Source organism: Gymnogyps californianus, chromosome 27, assembly GCF_018139145.2.
Source record: "Gymnogyps californianus isolate 813 chromosome 27, ASM1813914v2, whole genome shotgun sequence".
NCBI lineage: Eukaryota > Metazoa > Chordata > Aves > Accipitriformes > Cathartidae > Gymnogyps > Gymnogyps californianus.
This window is the reverse complement of record NC_059497.1, coordinates 1,020,385-1,039,269: the sequence shown is the minus strand read 5'-3', so window position 1 is coordinate 1,039,269 and position 18,885 is coordinate 1,020,385.

Below are 18,885 nucleotides of genomic sequence, written 5' to 3'. Positions count from 1 at the left end.
CTCCCCTTCTTGTGCCCAGTCTCCGGCCGGCACGTGGACGCGGGCCTTCGAGGAAGGGGTTTGAGCTGAGGGGCTGGGCTGAGAGCCGGGCTGCTGTACCTGCTCCGTGCTGCTGGCTCTGCCCCGGGGCAGTGCCCGCCAAGAGAGGGGCAAGAGCATCTTCAACCAACATAGGGTCGGCTCCGTTGGTGGAGAGAGTGGATATTCTGCTGCTGTAAGCACACTAACACATGGAGAAATGTTCTCCATTTTCACCTCCAGTTTCTGACTATAAAGTCAGTTTCTTCTGTCAGGAAATGAGAATTACCATTAAAATTGTTCTTTTGCAAAAGGAGGCGTCCCTTTGCCGGTGACAGGTTCGCTGCTGCTGTGTCATGCTGCGCTAGCCCGTCAGTGGGGGCTGATCCCTCGGTGAAACGGCTCCTCTTGATCTGGGCTGGGTCTGATTTCCAGGCGTTTCCATCCTGTATCCCTTCAGCGCTGGTACCCTTCCGAACAAAGCTGGGAGAAACAATCTGTTGGTGCTCGTCCTCCCTTTGCACATTATACAATTACATGGGAATTAATTTTAAAATGTGCCTTATCTTATTTGTGACTTCAGTCTCCCTTGGGGTAAGAGAAATCATGTTCAAACCAATTACTGTTCACCCAGGAATTGCTCCACCAGTTTCTTCCCATGTGAATATTATTGGTTAAATAACAGGCAGACTGAGTGGCTGGGATAAGGTGGCAGACTTCTGGCACTAGGTCTGATTTGTATAGAGTGCATCATTTACATTAAAATTGTCATTACATTCATGTTCCTGGGCACAGTACTTGGTGATAAACTCTTTGGTCTTTTCTCTGCACTATCCATCCCCTTCCCACTCCTTTGAGCAGTACAGCACCGCCAGTCTCCGCTGGTTTTTCAGGCTCCAATGTCTCTTGATGTACGTGGGGTTTTATTCTTTTTAATCAGATGTGCTATTTCAGATCATTTTATTTTCTGAACCCATATAACTGACAGAGATGTACTGTCTGTCTCCCAAACATCAGGATTCATGATTGTGCTGTGAAATGTTTGCTTTTAGTGCGCTCATAAAAGCACAGGACAAGTCAAAGTGGAGCTGTCCTGGGGTTCAGCTGATCGATAAATCACAGCTTACGGGGCTGGTGGTTTCATTTCTGATGTTCATGCAACAGGATTTCTTCTCTGGATATTTTTTTTTCCCTTTTCTTTGTAGCATAGTATAAAGTATTAAACAAAAAGTTTTCTTAGATGGAATGCAGATTTTATTTGTACTGGATCAGTGAGGGGAAAAAAAACTTTTCCCCCTAAATCATATTACTTCAAGAAATGTACTAACCTCAGGGGTAACAAGATTCATAAACAGTTTATGCCTGCAGTGGATCTGCAGACACCCTCTACTATTATATTAATGTGATATATGATGATGGGCGATGTAGTATGTACTTATTTTTCTTCATTTGTAGTAAACCAGCTGCAGATAAATAAGGCGAGGATCAGGTGATTAACCCTTTGGGCTCTGTGAGCATGCAAGAGGCAGAAGCCTCTGAGTCACACTGCTGAACTGGCTGTGGGGTTTGGGTGGGGGGGTGGATTTTTTGGGGTTTGTTTCCCCTCCCGTTCAGATGTAAAAGAGATTTGGGCAACTGAGGATCTTGTAGCAATTTCCTGAAGAGGCAGCAACATTAATCCTGCAGCTCTGGTCCGTCCTGTGGTAGCAGCATGCTCCGCGCGGGAGCCTCCCTGGGTAGGGATGCAACACATCCGATTCATTTCCCTGTACTAAAATGTGGCACGCTTTTGCCATCGTATTAAATACATATCCTATTGTACCAAAGCAGCAACAGCGTGCCAGTAAATGTGGGAGCGATCAGGGTTCGTGGTTTTTCCTCTTGTACACAGCATAGTGGTGCCAAATCAAATAATGTCAGCAGAGTCCTGAGCAAGCCCCAGACTGAAGGTCTGTGAAAGCAGAGTACAAGGATGAATGAATAAAAAATGAGTGCCAGTGCACGGGGGTTTGTGAATGCAGAGTGGAATTGCAGTGAGAGCAATAGATACACAGGGGGTTTGCAGTTCAGAAAAACCTCCTGCCTTCCTCCGAGAGCGCAGCCCAGCTCCTCCAGGATGTTACTCTAATGCAGCGGTTATGGCTGGCTCTGCTGGGGGCACGTTGGGGGGCAGGACGGTTCCAGAGAGCTCTTAAGATGCTGATAACTTTTCCCAATGAAAAGCAAACTGAGGAGTTGAAATCGCCAATGTTTTTCAATTATCCAGAATCTGAAATAATCTTGTTTTATAAGTTCATACTTCAGAACATTTTAAACTTCTAGTACTAAATAACTAAAATGTATTTAAATACCAAAGAAATGTTTCCATTTAAAAATACCAGAGAGTGACAGTAAAGCAACGTCCAAATGTTCTCCAAAAGCGTGACAACTTGGGAGATTCATTGTCCTCCTTTGCGAGGTGTCCTTCCGACACCTGGGTGTTATTGCAGGAAGGTTTAATTACAGAACTCTTCTTGCTCTGCTCTTGCACCCAGGAGTCCAGTGACGATCTCTCTGGGGTCAAAGAGGCTGAGTGCTCGTCTGCTTCCCCACGTCTTGTGGAAGCTGGTGACCCAGCCCTGTACCTCTGGAAAGGCACACGGTGTCCCGGCAGCATGCATCTCTGACCCCTCCGACACGCCGGGCGAGTCCCACGCCCAGCCTGCGCAACAGAAGGGACGAACTTTCCATGGCCACTGCGGAGCCTTTTGGATAGAGATGGAAGAAAATTCCCCGTTGGGCCACGCTTTGCTCCATGTGGCAAACTCTCATCCCGCCAGCGAGGACATCAGCAGGGCTCTTCTGGCATCTGGGAGGGGTTGTGCCCTGAAATGGTTTTTATAATTGTTATTTCTCTGTACGTAGAGAGGACGAGTAAGAGGAAAAGGCAGAAAGCAAAACAGGATAAATACAGAGCTGCCTCCTGACAGTTACTGTAGCACTATTGGATGCTAATATTAAATTCATATTAAATTCAAACCAGCTCAGCAATGTGCAGTGCGCTTGCTGCAAGGCACCGTAACTCCCAATATTTATGATGCCACAGTAACGTAGAGGACACAGCCAGGAGCTTCAGTGCTTCCCGTAAGAACCAGATCCCCAAGGAAAACATTCTGCCTTGTTTGAAGCAGTGGACGCTGGAGTCCAAAATGCCATTTCACATGTCCAGTGTTGCTACTAAATAATTTTATCCTTGGAAAATCAGTTGCTCTCTTCCACCTCACATTCCCTCCCAGTGGCATTATTCTGATGATAGTTTATATGTTATGATATTGATGGGGCAGTAGCTGGAAAAAACAACCAACCTGGGGACCTGTGTTCAGGTAGTGACAAGGTTTGATACAAGTCCATTTTGGCAGTCGTCATTAGCGTTGTGGTTTGTGCCCTGGCTGGAAGTTGCACGTTACTGGTTTAGCACCAGCTGAGGCTCCCTTTGCACAGGGGTAAATGATGATAAGAAAATGTGCTCAGAAGAAGCCGGGCCTCTTAGCTGGGTCCTCGGGAGTCTCTGATCGGAGATGCTGCCCGCGAGCCCAGGGAGGATGGAGCTTGGGCTTGTCTTGCTGCAGTGCCACATCCAGCTCTTGATAACAAAATGAGCTTTACAGGAGAGGCCTACTTAAGTGTCTCCGAGATGCTCCAAGAGATATGTTTTAAAGAAAATCAATTGCGTGGAAAAGAGAGAATGGCTCGTAGCTGCTTCATCCTTCTGCGATTTCTAATAGCACCTTGGAGGAGCTGCCCTTCCAAACTTGATTGAAAGGGAAAATCCTGTGTATCTATGGTTGCGACATCCCCACTCTATGAGCAGAAGCTGGGCGCAGAGGCAAGAGATTTCTCATTTCCTAAAGAAAGCCAATTTATCTTTTGAGCACTGGCAAAGCATTATGGAGAGCAAGGAGGAAAGCGTCCAGAGGGCCCGGGGCTGCCACGGCAGAGACCATTCTAACAAAGTCTTTGTGACAGTGATGATCAATTCAGATTTTTAACTTTCCACTTTCTCAGCTAAGTGTTACCAAAGATTTTTATTATTCTTACAAGTTACTACTACCACACCCTTTTTAAAAGGGGAAACTGAGGCACGCAAGCTGGAGTGACCCCAGTGGCTGGTGCTTCTCCGGGCGAAGTCTCCACCGACAGCCGGTTCCGTTCCCGGTCTCCCCCCCAGCCCATCTGCACGCGGGGCTGGAGACCTCGCCTGGCTCGGCAGGGGCTTTCGCTGAGGCAGAAAACGGCAGGAGAACGGATACGAACGTTCTGCTTTTCATCCAGCTTCTCTTGCTCATCTCTGGAATAAGGTGAAAATTAAAAGAAAGGAGATTAACCCCATTATTTTTGAGCTCATAACGGTTTTATGGTTGGGCTTGGATTGGATCTAACTATTTCTTTTTTTTTTTTTTTTTTTTTTTAAATCAGATCTCATTTTATCTCAGCATTTTCCACCCAAAGCCAAAATGACTATGTTCTGGCTCACACCACACTGTCCAGAACAGTTTGGCTGCAGCAGTGAGACACCAGCAGGATAAAAGGGGCTGCTCACAACAAATCCAATATATGGAAAAGGAAGGAAAAAATTCAAAGCACCAAAACCTCTGTACTGCTGAAACTTGTTTTCCTATTTGTTTCCCTTTGTTTTACCAAGGGAAATTTATGAGATGTCAAAGCTTGTTAATGTTGTTGATGTTGGAGGAGCAACAAGCACCCTGGGCTGCAAGGCTCCAAAAAAATAAAAATAACGGGGTGAGGGAGGTGGTTGCCCATGGCCGAACTCATTAGCTCCAACAGCTCCTCGGCCAGGCACGGGCCGGGGATGCTGCGGCTGCAGAGGGGAGGACAGGGACCGGCCAGTGCTGGGCACGCAGGATCCGGCCCCGGTGTGCTCTGGGCATGGGGAAATGATACGGCAGTGCCCATCTCCGTGTGGGAGGATGCGTCTGCTTCTCAAAGTGAGAGGTGGAAAAGGAGAGCAAGAGGGAGAAAAAGCACGTGCCCGGCACGCTGAGCGTCTAGTTGGGAGCTTTGTAAATAATTAAAGTCCCTCTCGACATGAAAAATAACAATGTCGTTAGCACGCCCTGTATTTCAGTTGGACTACAGCAGGAGCTGCTCTTTCGAGCTATTTTTTACCATCTGCATCCAGGCTGGAGGACGCGGCCACCTCCCGGAGACACGTCTCGCAAGGGCAGTGCGGTGCTGCAGGCTGGGGGGTCTGCGCGTGAGGGGGGGCCGAGGCACCCCCAGCCTGGCCCGTGGCACCCCCAGCCTGGCCCGTGGCTCTGCCTCTAAAGCACCGGACAGTGACTCCCCCCGCCTTCCCTCTGGGTGAAGGTGGATCTGTGTGACGCACCGAGAGCGGGTACCTGTAACTCCACGGCTCGCACCGGGAGGGGAAAGTTATTCTCAGGGCTGATGAGAAGTATTGCTCTAAGGATAATTAAAAGCCTGGCATTAAGAAACTCCAGCCTGCAGTGATGAGAATAAGCTAGCCTGCTTGGAGGAAAGCTGTGGAAGTAGCGCCAGTGAGACATGAGATGTCAAATTATGCCTCACCGTTAAATTACCTGATTAATTTAACCATTGTTTTGTGTGTGGTTGAGCCCTGTTTCTATGGATGTATCCATTATTCATCAGGACTGTCCTGAATATTTCAAGCAAACAATTTTTGTCCTGCGTGTTCCTTGGTGCTGTCGTGTTCTCCAAGCTGCTGTGTGCGACCCGGGTCCCGGCAGAAACCCGCAGCGCGGCTCAGGCGGAGAAATATTACCTCCAGGCTGGAAATAATCTGCAGAACTTTATCACCTCTCTTCCGTAGGGGTACAAGGATTGTACCTGAAATTGTACATAATTAATTGCACAGTGGGCTATTAATAGGCAAATGAAGAAACCAGACAAAGAGAGGCATGCAAGGGAATCAATTTTCTTTTTAATGCATTTCAGTTCTTCTATTTGTGTGTTATGATAGATGTTAGCCAAAAGCAGATTATGTTAGACACAGCAGCTAATAGGATGACAATGTGAAGACGACAAATATATTCATTATTGCATCATGGCTATAGCACTTGGAAATGCAAAGCTACAGTTTTAGGGTATAGGCTTCACTCCAATGACTTGATTATTTTTAAATGAAACCTGAAACCTTGCAGCTAGCAAATTCTTTTGCATAAGGTATGCAAAGTTTCCGTCCTATTTATTTAGCCGTGATTACCCAAAACATCATCATTATTTAAGTGTATATATTTATGTCTATGATGCGGGGGGGAGGGGAGCGAATATAGCTAATTCTCGTTGTGCTTCATTAAAGCATATTTTCAGCTCCGGTTATTCGTCAGCAAAGTTTCCCTGTGTATAACCGTGCGGCAGATTCCTGGTGAAGCATGTGAAAGGCGAATCAGTCCAGCCCTGGCTGCGACACCGTTCCTGCAGGCGCCTTCCCCAGCCTCAGGGGAGGATTCGGTGAGAACTGCTGTACCGTGCAGCGAGGAACAAGAGCCTCCCCTTAGCTTCTGTGTGCAGGTAACGCAACAGTTTTGTGCAGTGATGGTTAAAGGAATCCCATAGAAAAGCTGTTGGGGTTTTTTTATACATTCTGATAGTTTTTCTCATAGTGGTACCGTAACCCTGCTGCGGAGACGGGCACATCTTACCAAGACGAGGATGAGCCCGAGCACAGCCACGCTCGGTCTTGGCCGCCCTACGGCCACGGCCCTCCTGGGGTCCAGCACCAAGTTATATTCGAAATAGTCCCCAAAACCTGTCCCCTCTCGCCAGGGAAAGTGTTGACATTTAAATTCTTTGCACCTCTGTCTTTGAAGAAAAATATTTTATCCAGTTCTCTGGATAAAAGACACTTGCAAGGTTATTTTGGGAACAGTTTTGCAAGCTGGTTTCAAATTCAGCAGGACACTAGAGGGCTGTGAGCCATGACTTTGCCTTGAGCCTGAATTAAATACGTTTCCAGTTCACGAGTACAAAACAAGTGCACGTCCTAGAGTCACTCAGAGGTGACAGTAAACACTTCCACGGCCCCGTGGAGCCAGACCCCTCCACGGGTGCGTTTGTGATGGGTGTGCAGCGTATCCCACCCCACCCGCCCCTCGCTGCAGGGCAGTAACAGAGCTGTGGTACGCCTAGGTGAGAGAAATGCACTAGTCACGCAATTAACTCTGAAATACTTAAGCAAATTATGTACTGTGACGTTTTAATGATCCATCCACGAAAGTTTGGTACAAAGCCTGTTCCTTTCCTCCGTTTTCACTTGAGCAGCTCTGTGCTGCAGAGCTGGGTCTGTTTAACGTGGAATTGGGCTGTGGGACTTGATTTGCATGTGCTGCCAGGAATAGGATACCGGCGTCTGTGACACACCAAGATGTTTATCAGTAGTAACTGAAAATCCCTGACTGTGTTAACTGCTGGGCAGCTCGCGTGAACGAGTGGAGGGGCTGCAGCAGCCCTGTCCTGTCGATGCCGTGACTGGTGCTGGGCTCCGAGGCTGCACGCCGGGTTATTTTCCATTCATGGTGTAGTGGGGCAGAGGAATTATGGTTTACAAGCTTAATACCTCCACTGTGAAATCTGCCTAAGGGTGGAGAGATTCAGTTACAGGTTTAGATCTTCAGAGGGGAAAAAAAAAAAAAATCAAAATGACTCTTCTTTCCACTGCGCCCATTGAAATGAAACTCCTTGCTGTAATCCTGGCGCAGTGTTTCTTTATACTAGTAATAAATCAGACTGTCTCAGCATCATTTTTTCTGGCCGTGACCAGTGATTCATGTTAGAAAAGCAGTTCTTGTGTCAGTAGCAATGAGCGATGCTGACATTTCCAAACATGAGAGAGATGGCGGAGGCAGCCCCGATGAGAACCCGTTCACCTCGAGCCCCCCTGCTCGGCTGTGCCAAGCTCCGGCCCGGAAAGGTCCCGCAGCCGGAGGAGGCATCTTGTGCTGCCAGTGTTTCACAGAGCAGTAGGTAGAGACAGTTATTAACCAGAACTGCTTCTGGCACCCGATCGGTGCAGACTCAGCCTTTGCAGACTGGCGTTCACTTGGTCACTGTTTGAAATTTAATTATCGCTAATAATATTAATATTGCTTTGATGCAAATAGAGGAGAAATAGAGGAGTCTATATAGATCTGTCTCTGCTGCTTTTTGGGGGGGCAATGCTTTGGGGGGCAGCGCTCCCACCAGCGGTGCAGTGTGTAAGGGACCGTCCCCTGCACGGCCGGGGCAGCACGCTCTGCCCGCCGGCAGCACCCACCCGTGGCAGGAGCTTGTGCAGGGGAGGCTGGTGGCTCTGCCCCCGCACAGGGCTCCTCTCCCGGCCAGCACTGGGCTTACTGGGCACCGTGGCTTGGCAGGGACGCCTGGGCAGGTTCTCCAGGCTCTCTGAGATTTATAGAACAAAAACTTACTGATAAACGAGGATATTTTTTTAAAAATCACAAAGACTGAGAAATGAGAACCCTTAGAAACAGAACATCACTATTTGGCAGGTTCTTTTGTAACTGGCTCCATTAATGCACGTGCTCGTCCGGAGGTGGCACTGGAGAGGAAAGAGCCGAGAGTCGGGGTTCACGGGGGCTTGCCAAGCCTGTCCAAGCGTCCCCTGAGAACAGCTGCTTGCGGGCACGGGGCACCCATGCAAGGGAGGCACTCGCGTCCATCGAAGTGACAATTGAAATCTCCCTCATGCTGTGTTTAGGGCTATTTTGGGGAGCCCGGGGAAGTCCTGCATCTCGATGCAAGGTGCCATTTGTTAGAGGGGAGTGACTGCCGCTGGGCACAGCTGCTGCAGTTGCTGAGCAGCGTGCACTCCTCACCTGCGATTCCAAAATGTGCATAGCAGGGACTTCTATACAGCTGGAAAAAAGACAGCGAAGTCAGATGTGAGTTGTAAGCTTATTTCTAGGAATTATCCTTGGGGAGCTGAAACCCTGGGAGAGCTCAGCTGTGCCTTGCGGCTGTCCTTCCCCTCTCCGAACTGCTGCCCGCGGCCTCCAGCGCTGCTGGCAGCTGGGCCAGATGTTCTGCAGCGAAGCCGTGCCCTGCTTCTGCTCCCCTTCCCGCTGAAGGGTCAGGCATTTCTGCAGCTCATCCAAGCGGCAGCTCGGTGACAGATTATCTTTCGCCCTGTAACGTCTCTCTGGAGGGCTCTGCGCTAAGCTTTCCAGTTCCCCGGAGTCTCATCGGCGCAAGCTGAGCTTTCTCAAGTGGAAGCAGAGCACAGGTAACATCATGGAGAGACAACAAGGGAGATTACGCTAGGCATGCACGTCCTCATCCCTTCAGTGTCCTGGCTGGGGCGTTTCAAGTTTTCCAAAAAAAATGGAGACTCCTTCTCTTGCCCGCTCATGGAAGGGGTTTCTGCCAGAAATGCAAAGCAATGTTCAGTTCTCCATGAGCGCGGCAAGACGCTTCTAAAGGTGGTTGTGTTTGGTTTTTTTAATGGCAGCCCGCAGCACCCTGATGAGCGCAGTGCTCCTCCCTGCCCCTTCTCTTTCTGTAAGTTCAACAAGCTCCAGTTTTCAAATCAGAAGTGAGTAATGAGTAATCGGTGCAGCTGCGGGGAGCGCAGCAGAGCGCGCGGCGGGACACGGCACGGCGCGGTGATGCTCTCCCGGCGGGGCAGTGGGATGCCCGGGCTCAGCCCGGCGAGAAGGGGCTCGCCGAAACGGGAGCGGCAGCGGTGAGGATGGGGGACGCGGGGCCAAGCGAGCTGCGTGTAGCCCGGCGTGGTGGGGGGACGGGAGGAGAGTTGCTGTTTGGTATGGTGCATGGACAGCTAGCACCGGTACCGCGGTGTGTGCTGCTGCTCCTCGCTTATCTAGCACGGCATTTATCATGGTAATTATGGTATGCATTTCCGCATAAGCACTTGTCCTTGAAGGGTGTTCTTGCTGCTGATACTTGGTTTGTTTGCGCGGGCAGAGACATGATGGATGACTCTGGGAGGGAAGCAGCCCTCCTTGAGACGCCTAGAAAGCCAAAGGCATGCATTACCATGAAGGCGCTCCGCAGTGCCTTCTGTTTTGTTTTTATTTCTGTGTATCTTCATTTTGCATCTGATTTTTGTCTGCAGGAGTGTTTTGTTCTCTCAGGTCACTAATGTCAGCAACACAAATATGATTTTTCAGGCTTTGGACTTTGTTTAGATACCCCTTGAGTAAATGCTTCCCATCAGGAGGCTCCCTCAAATCCATCAATAAAAGATTTATTTTTAACAGCGGTTGTCTGGGGTGCAGCAGCCTGGCAGGGCCCGCGGCAGGGACCCATCACGCCAGCCGCCATCGTCACACATAAAAACCACGGGCTCTACCCTGGAGAGAGCAGAGCCTGAGCAGCTGAGAGGGGGAAATGGTGGGTGCTGGGAAGCCCCTGGGAAACGTGGAGTGTCGGTGCAGCAATCACGGTTTGCACATCGCATCATCTCGGGCTGCGTCCACTCTTTTTTTCCGTGAGAAAGGAAAACCTGAAGGAAGTCAGTGTGGCTCAGTTAAATGCAAAGATCTTTGCATTTATCAGGGATCTATCTGTCTTTGACACTATCGTGCCTGTCACTCACAGGCAGAGTATGGAAATAACCATCTTATTTTGAGGATGAAGGTAATTCTCTACTTGGTTGTACAAGAAACACTTAGGGATCCTTTGGAAATGAAGGAGAGGGAGCAATTCACAATATTGTTTTAGCAGAAGGTTTGCTGCGATTCCTTGCTGGAGGTGAGGCATCCCATTTAAACAGTTATTTTCTCTCCTTTAAACGAGGTTGCTGGGGCTCCAGGAATGTACTGTAGTAGTGACAAAATGGGACCTGCGCTTGCTGCGAGACAGGCAGGGAGCAGAGGGGTGATGCTGCACTGTCAGCTGAGCTCGGACACTAAAAAGGAGATAACGTGCAATAGCTTCACGGACCACAGCACCTATTCCCTCTTCACTTACACCAGTACAAATGAAAAGCAGTCACCATGCAGAAAACAGTAACATCAATGTAGAGAAATAAGATCTGGCTGCTGCAGGCAGATTTGCAGAGCTGGGACTGCCTGCTAGAAGTGTGGTTTTACCAAGGGGTCAACTCAAAACTAAGAAAGGATTAAGTTTTTAAACAAGCTGCACATGCAACAGCGGCCTAATTTGTGCATGCAGCTGAATATAAAACTGGGAAGCTGAACATGCAGATGTGTAATTGGCTACAGAAGTGAGTGTTTGCATATGTAAATTTTCTGGCTGAGTAACTGTTCATTCTCTAAAACTGGGTCTTTATTGGGGCTTTAGGTCAAGATGTTTTGCAATGAAGCATTGATAACTGCTTCCTCTAAACTCTGTTTTAAAGACTAACAATAGAAATTATTGTGGATGATACACCAGAGAACTGGTACAGCTTATGCAAATATCTAACATTGCAAATGTAGCCCCCGTCACTGAATGTACAAATTAGACATAAAATTAGTGAATTAGGCACTTAGTTTCTACTTACATACATCCAAGCATACCCTGTAGTCATTAATCCGGGAAAATCCTCATTGAAGCTGCATCACTAGCCGTTCACACCCAGCAACGCTCTTGCAAAAGAGCAAAATTAGGAGATTAATGCTTCCCCTCTTCTGTCCCTGAAACTTCTCCCAGAAGAAATGTCAACAGAACATGCAAAATTATTCAGAAGACACTTGCTCCTACAGCAGCTGTACATTCAGTTATTAATGCTGCATCCCAGGCACACACCTATGTATGACCAACAGACCATCAAAATTAATTAAACCTTGTTTACCATTTGGAATTAGTGAGCTAATGAATATCGTACCTCTGAGGCATCCATCTTGGTCAAATACATTGTGCCTCACAGCTGTTGTTTTCGTCTAGATTAGGTTTGCTCCAGTTTTTATGAAGACGTCTACAAAGTAATAAGCCCTGCACTTATTTGACTCAAAAAAAAAAATTATAAAATGTTTATTAGCTTCCAAGGAATTGGGTTTTCTACTTTTTGCCTGGCAATAAAAGTTGATTTGTTTTATATCTGCCTGATCGAGTACTTGGGTGCTAGCTATTACTTAAATCTAATGACTCTTCTTAAAAGACATTAAGGTTGTCTCCTGTGAGCAAACACACTGGGTTTGTGAAATTACATACTGATTACTCTGTTATAAATGTGGTCACACCTCTGCTATTAAATTTTACCTGCATAAACAATTCCAACACACAGACATACTGCTATACAGTTATTTATACCCACTTTATTAAGGTTATTTTTTCAGCAATCGCACTGCTTTTAAATCTGCCATGGCTTATTTAGTACCAAGTGACAGAAAATTCAGTGTGTCATGCAGAAGCTTCGCTTTTACCCCTCTATCTCTGGCCACCTGGCTTTATTTAATGCTGCGGGTGATGACAGAGAGCAAAAAGACAGGAGATAGCACTCTGTCTTCCCAGATATCTTTCAGGCACTGCTTTTTCCAATGCACATTTTCCTGCCCAGCCTGCATTCCTGGCCAGGAGGCGAGGCAGCTGCCTTCCTGCCAGATGGAAGTTTTCCTTCTTTCTTGCTCTGCAGTGATATCCTGACGTTAAGTGGGGCTCAGGGCCCCATACGGATGTGTCCGCGCTGTGCAGGAGAGCTGCGGAGGGGCCCTGCTGCCGCCCGCGACAGCCCTGGCAGGGCCGTGCATCCCGGGATGCCCATCCTTGGGAGCAGGAGGGATGCCTTGGCACGGGGCTGCACGGGCACTGCCCTCTCCCTTGGGAATGGGCATCCATCACGGCCCTGGGAGCGCGGCACTAGTGCGGGCATCCCGCGGGCAGGGTGAGAGCCCCGGGGAAGGCAGGGCAGCCCCGAGCCCACCCCGCGGGGAGAGTCGGGGACGTGCAGGGAGAGAAACTGCACGTGAAACCCCCGCTTTGCCAAAGCAGCCTCTTCCCTTGAGAAGCCGTGAGGTGAAAATCACAAGCTCTAATCCTGACAAAGCACCCCGGTCAGAGTAATGTGGATTAAAGTGGGCTTCCCTTATTGACATATTGCCTGTCAGAGTGAGGATATATATATATTTTTAAATGAGCATCCACTTCAAGCAAGTTCAGATGAGTAATACCGCTGTCAGCCCCGCAGAGGGGCAGTGTTTTGTACAGAGATTAGCTCTTAAATAAGTGGTCCCTCACCAGATAAAAGCCAGACGGAAGTCCTGATTGCAAACTCCGTGTTGCTTAGCACTTGTTGCCACGCTACAGGAGAGCCCAGCAGCCACACGGCCATCATCCCGCCAGGGCACGGCATGCTGGCGTTGCATTAAGAAAAACTGCCTGGATTTGGAGCAAATGGGCTGGTTTGAATATTGCAAAGGTAGCCAAAGCGAGAACTGCAGACAGGAATTCAGTTTCAGTGCTTCCCAGACCTGGCGGGAGCAGAAGGGGAGGAGCAGAGAGGAGAGAGCTGTGTCAGGGATGTGCTTAACTGTGGATGTGACCTTGCTTTTGCTCTTCTTTTCCTTTGAGCTCCCCAATAAATCAGACACTTATCTCTGCTTATTGCTTATTTATGACTTCATTTAACCTGCAGTGCCAGCGGGGGACGGGGGGGCCACGGCTGCCCCTTGCAGTCGCGTGTAGCTCAGTGCTGTGCGCACACACGCGTGTGTGCACGTCTCTGCATCGGCATGAAAAATGGCAAGTGCAGTAAATGATAACAGAAAGGCCCTGCTGGGGACCTGCAGGCTCCGGCAGCAAATGTTACTCAGCCATCTGTTCAAACCGGTTGAACTCCTGTCCTTTCGTGCATTTTGAGCAGACTTCACACCCTCGCAGACAGCCGGCGCTCAGAGCACGTACCCTGCACAGTGGGTTCAGGTCTCGCTCCCAGGGGCACTTTGTCCTCTGTGCTCTGAGGTCCAGGCTGCGTCCTCAGCTGCGGCTCCTGCAGCCTCCAGCCCTCGACTTGAGCTGCCACATCCCGTGGGGTCAGTGGAGAGCGATGCGGTGCTGCTGCTGCATGAGGATGCTCACGGTGGCTGTGGGTGTTTCTGCAGCACATGGACTCACCTGCATCCCGCAGCAGAGCCACGCGCCACCGCCCTGCACGGCCCTTGGGACGCGGGGCTTTTAAGCACTGAGTTTAATACCACTACACTTCCTGGGGTCAGGGAGCCTAGACCCTGGCTAGACTTACCCTTCAGAGGCAGTCAGTTAAATCGGGACACTATATTCCAGGCAGTCCTGTGCCTGACTCTTGTGGGAGACCAGACTAGATGGCTGCAACGGTACTTTCTGGCTTTAAAATCTATGACTTTCTGAGTTCACTTTATGCTGGATGTAAACCTGATGAAGCACTGCGGGATGCAAGGACTTGTGGATAAATGCAGGGTGGAAGCAGATGGAGGCACACTCTGTGCCGCTGTCTGTGCTGCTGTAGCTCAGGGTGGGAATACACATGTCCTCGTATTGATTTTCTGTCCAAAATGTTGCATCTGGAGTTCACAGCACTGGCTAAAATATATATCTGGAGGAGTCTCACATGCTTGCTAAAGAGGAGAAAATACAAATTGCCTCTGCGCAGCGCTCTGACTCACAGCCAGGGTAAGAACCAGTCCTCTGTCTCTGAGATGAAAGATTATTTGTAATCATATTAGTAAGCAAACTGGAGACAAGCCTCTCCCAGCCTTAATGAAATGTCCATTGACTCCAGGTCTGACCCTGGATTCAGCGTCCATCAGCCTGGCTCACCCCTGCTCGTCCCCACAGCCTGCCAGGCTTCCCATCGCCTGCTTTCTCCAGCTACAGGACTAGGATAAACCAGGTCTGAAGCATTATCGTGTATAAAACTAGTAATAAGGCATTGTCTTTCACAAAACCCCTGGAGATCTAGCGTGAGCAGTGGTGCAGACAAGCTAAATGTGGCTACGGACCCAGACCGGCTAACCCTCCGCTTCCTTCAGTGCAGCGTGGGAACAGCGAAGGAGCAAGCGGGCGATGTCCAGCGCAGCAGAGATGCCTGCCTGCGAGCACCCGTGGGGCTGCGAGCACCCGTGGGGCTGCGGGCTCCGGAGCCGGGCGATGCAGCGAGGCAGGTCTCCGCTCCTCCCTCTGGAGAGGCAGCTCTGCAGAAGTGTCACGGTTTTCTGCGTGAGCTTCGTACACTGGCCTCAGCCTTCCAAAATGCTTGGGGAAAAGGCAGCAAAAATTGACAGAGCAGTAAATATCCCTGTGGCTTGAGGACGGATTTGCGTGGCTGGTCTCTTGCTAGGAAATGCACGGGAAGGTGCTGGGGGATCTCCTCCCTCGGCAAGCACAGCACAGGGACGACCTGGATTAGGACGGCAGCCGGGCTCGGTGCGTCGGGCTGTCGGTGCCGATCCTGCCCTCAGTGTTTGCTCTGAGCTTGACTTCTCAGCAGCCGATTTCTGACACCGTTTGTTGGCTGAGCTGTGCTGGCACGATGCTCTCGAACCCCCTCTCTCCCTAGAAACCCAGCGTCCTTTCGTCCTCTTGCTTTATCATAAAAACTATTTTTAAATTAAGCAGCAAAGGGGACGTGCAGTGTCAGTAAATAGCGTGTTTGGGGGTGCTGCCCAGCGCTGCAAAGTTTGCCCTGATTAGAGGCAGTGGCAAAGCAGAGGGAAGGGAGACGATGGCGAAGCTGCTGCTCTGCCTCCCCCGCGCGCTGGGGCTGTTTGGGGTTCTCTCCTCCAGACGAGAGATTTATCCCAAGGCCCGTGGGAACCACCAGCAAAAGTACAAGAAACCAAACTTTCATTTAAACCCTAAAGCTTCACTTTTATGATCATTATTACTTTAAACTCCCTTAGCTTTTCCTGCGTTCATTTCCATCCAGAATAATGAGGGCCATATTAGCAGAAGGTGATTTAATTGCAGGAACTTTCGCAAAGCAAGGAGTCTCGTTTTCTTTAATCCAGAGCGGTAGCAATTCCCCACATGCTTATGTTCATTTTAAGAATCAATAAAGCACAAACATGTCTAATTACCCTAAAATATTTTGCAAAATCAGAAGTCAGATTAGATTTTGCTTAAGCATCAAATAGAAATTTTAATGTCCGCCAGAATCGATATGTTACCCATGGGTCCTAAGATTTTCACTTACATGCTTGATCATACATTATAATGAAGGTTTGTAATAACATTAAAATCTTCTTGAATGCATTTTCTGTATAATTTACTTTTTTTCCCACTCTCTGTACCACAGAGATTCAAATACAATTACTCGGAAAAATAATGCACAGCTGCTTTTCTTGTCCTGTATTCTGAATTTACTTGCTGATGAACATCAGCCTGAAATATTTTGACTATTTAATTAAGATCTTACTAAAAATACTTCAGCTGCATTGTAATTCTTCCGAAAAGGGGGAGAGCCGCATGGCTGTCCTTACCGTTCTGCGCAGCGCATAAAGCTGGGCAGGAATTATCTTCCTCTGTCCTTGAAAATCCTGTCAGCTGACATCGGTTTCCAGCCAACACCACCATCCTCCAAGACCCCCTTCCTTCCACGGTGCCGCCCCGTTTGCCGGTGTCGCGGTGGGTGACGGGGTGGCCGCGGGGCACAGCCTGTGCCGCGGAGGAGGACCGGGGCCGGGTGGGATGCTGGGCACGAGGGCAGCTCCGCTGAGCTGCTTCCCGACACTGATCATGCTCCGAATGAATGCAGAACTCTCTTTTTCCACGCTTTTCCTGCCCTCTCTGCTCCAGGATGAACTGTGTCGTGGGTGGACGGAGGAAGTAGCGGAGGATGGAGTCCAGACAGAGCAAGCCCCATGTTCTCAGTGTTTCGTCTTTTCCCGAGGAGGGTCTCCAGGGCCCTTCTCCATCCCTTGCCCCGCACACCACCGGTAAGAAGGACACAGAGACTTTTTGAGCAAAGCTGCGATGCCAGGGGACTGGCTGCAAACAGATTAACTGAAGTTTGCCAACACACTCCACCGACCATTACCCTAATTAACCCATGTGCCTTGGCGGCCGTGATGGGATTTCTCCAGCTCCCTTTGCCTCTGTTTCCCCCATGCAAATGAAGAAAGCAATTAAATCTCTGAGTCAGGCTCCTGAAAGCTAGGTGCTCTCCCGACCTCCAGCCCGGCAGGCTCAGCGCCGAGCTGCCTTGGGGGCCGGCGGGGGCTCCCCGAGAAGCACCGCAGTTGCCATCTGCCCTCCTGGCTCCAGCTGAAGCAAAGGCCATGCCCCACAGATGTGCCAAAGGTGGAAACGAGGAGGAAAACCCAGTGAAGATGTAAACAGAGTGGCTGGAGTACAAAGATCAAGCAGGATTGATCCACCATGATTGAATGTTTTCCTCCAGCAGAGGCTCTGCTGTAGCTCAGCAAATAATCCTGCACAGGAGTAGGCTCTGCAAGCCCACGTCCCCGCAGCGTGGCAGAGGTCGGGCTGGCCAAGCGGGGAGCTGGCAGGAGAGCAGCGGCAGACACGTGTGCACAGAGGGAAATTAAAGCGGGCAGAGAGGCTCGCGAGAGCCGTGCCGGCAGCTGCGGGCAGCAGCCAGAATCTCCTCCTCTGCCACTGGAGCTGCCGCCTGTCCGCACCAGAAGAGCTTCCAAACAAGGGGGCTGTTGGCCCATTTTCTTGAACCCCCCCGTCCCTGCTCTTCTCGCGAACGCCTGGCTGCGCGGGTGGGACAGCTGGGTGCAAACTGTCCAAGCAGATCTGGGCACCCACATGAGCCACGAGTCGCTCCAGGGATGAGCTGAGAGCTGACCGAGCATCTGATAGTTGGGGGAGCTGAGACCCCCACCCCGCAGCAGCGGCTGGGGCTCAGGGGCTTGGTCAGAGCACTCCCTTCCTGGGAGGTTTCCCCAGGGTGAGATGGGGAGGACACTGCCAAGTGCCCCAGCCCCGTGGTAGAGGGGATCCCACCCCACACAGGCAACGGAGGGGTCCCCCAGACTCTGCTCTGGGTGCTCAGAGACATTCACCTGACTAATTAAGGTGCAAGTTTCAAGCAGTTTGGTTAAATTGCTTTAAGCTTCAATTTAGATGGTGTTACTTGGAATTAAAGTAAATGAAATCAAGTTAGTCCACTTTAATTCTAAACAAAAGTGTCTACAAAGGTATTTAATGCAATTTGACTAATCCATTTAAAAGTTAATTCAGATTATTTTCCTGATATCCTTGTGCACACAGGCCCTCATTAACTTCAGCAGAACTTGGCGATGGACCAAGCCCCGAAGAGGCCGTGCAGCCCGACCCACAGGGCTGACTTTCGTGACGGAGCGGGAAGTGGTTTGCTGCCATCAGTGTTTATCGTTTATATTTGGCTGAGTTTGGGTTTATTTGTTCATCTGTTTCACAAGGCAAAGCAGTGCAGCAAAACTCCCCACCTCTGAGCTGTGTCGTGCAGCGAGAACAACCGAGCTGCTTCGAGGCGCTTGCACCAGCTTGCGGAGCGCCCGGATTTGTTGCTTCACCCTCTGCGACGGCTGCGGCTGCACCGGCCCGGGCGCAGGCACAGCTCTGCGAGAGCTCCCGCAGGCTGCCCCGATGTGTGCGACAGCCAGCCCGGCTCAGCAGCTCCGGCGGCTCAGGCACTTGCACCCAAGGGTGGTGCCAGCCCCGAGGTGCCCCCCTGCCCTGGGACGTGCCCCAGGGCTTGCACCAAACAGCCCAGCGCACAGACTTGGGTCTGTGCTTAAAGAAGGGCTCAGGAGTCCCGTCCCCCTCCAAAGGACCGGGGGGTGTGCAGGCTCTGGATACTCCCTCCCGCCGTGGCAGGGTGTCAGCAAGACCCGTGCTGCCGAAGAGGCGGCTCTGCCTTTGCCATCCCAAGGATAACCAGAGGGTTACCATCTGTGTCAGCTGAGCACCTCAATTACTTAAAATAAATCCTGACTGCAA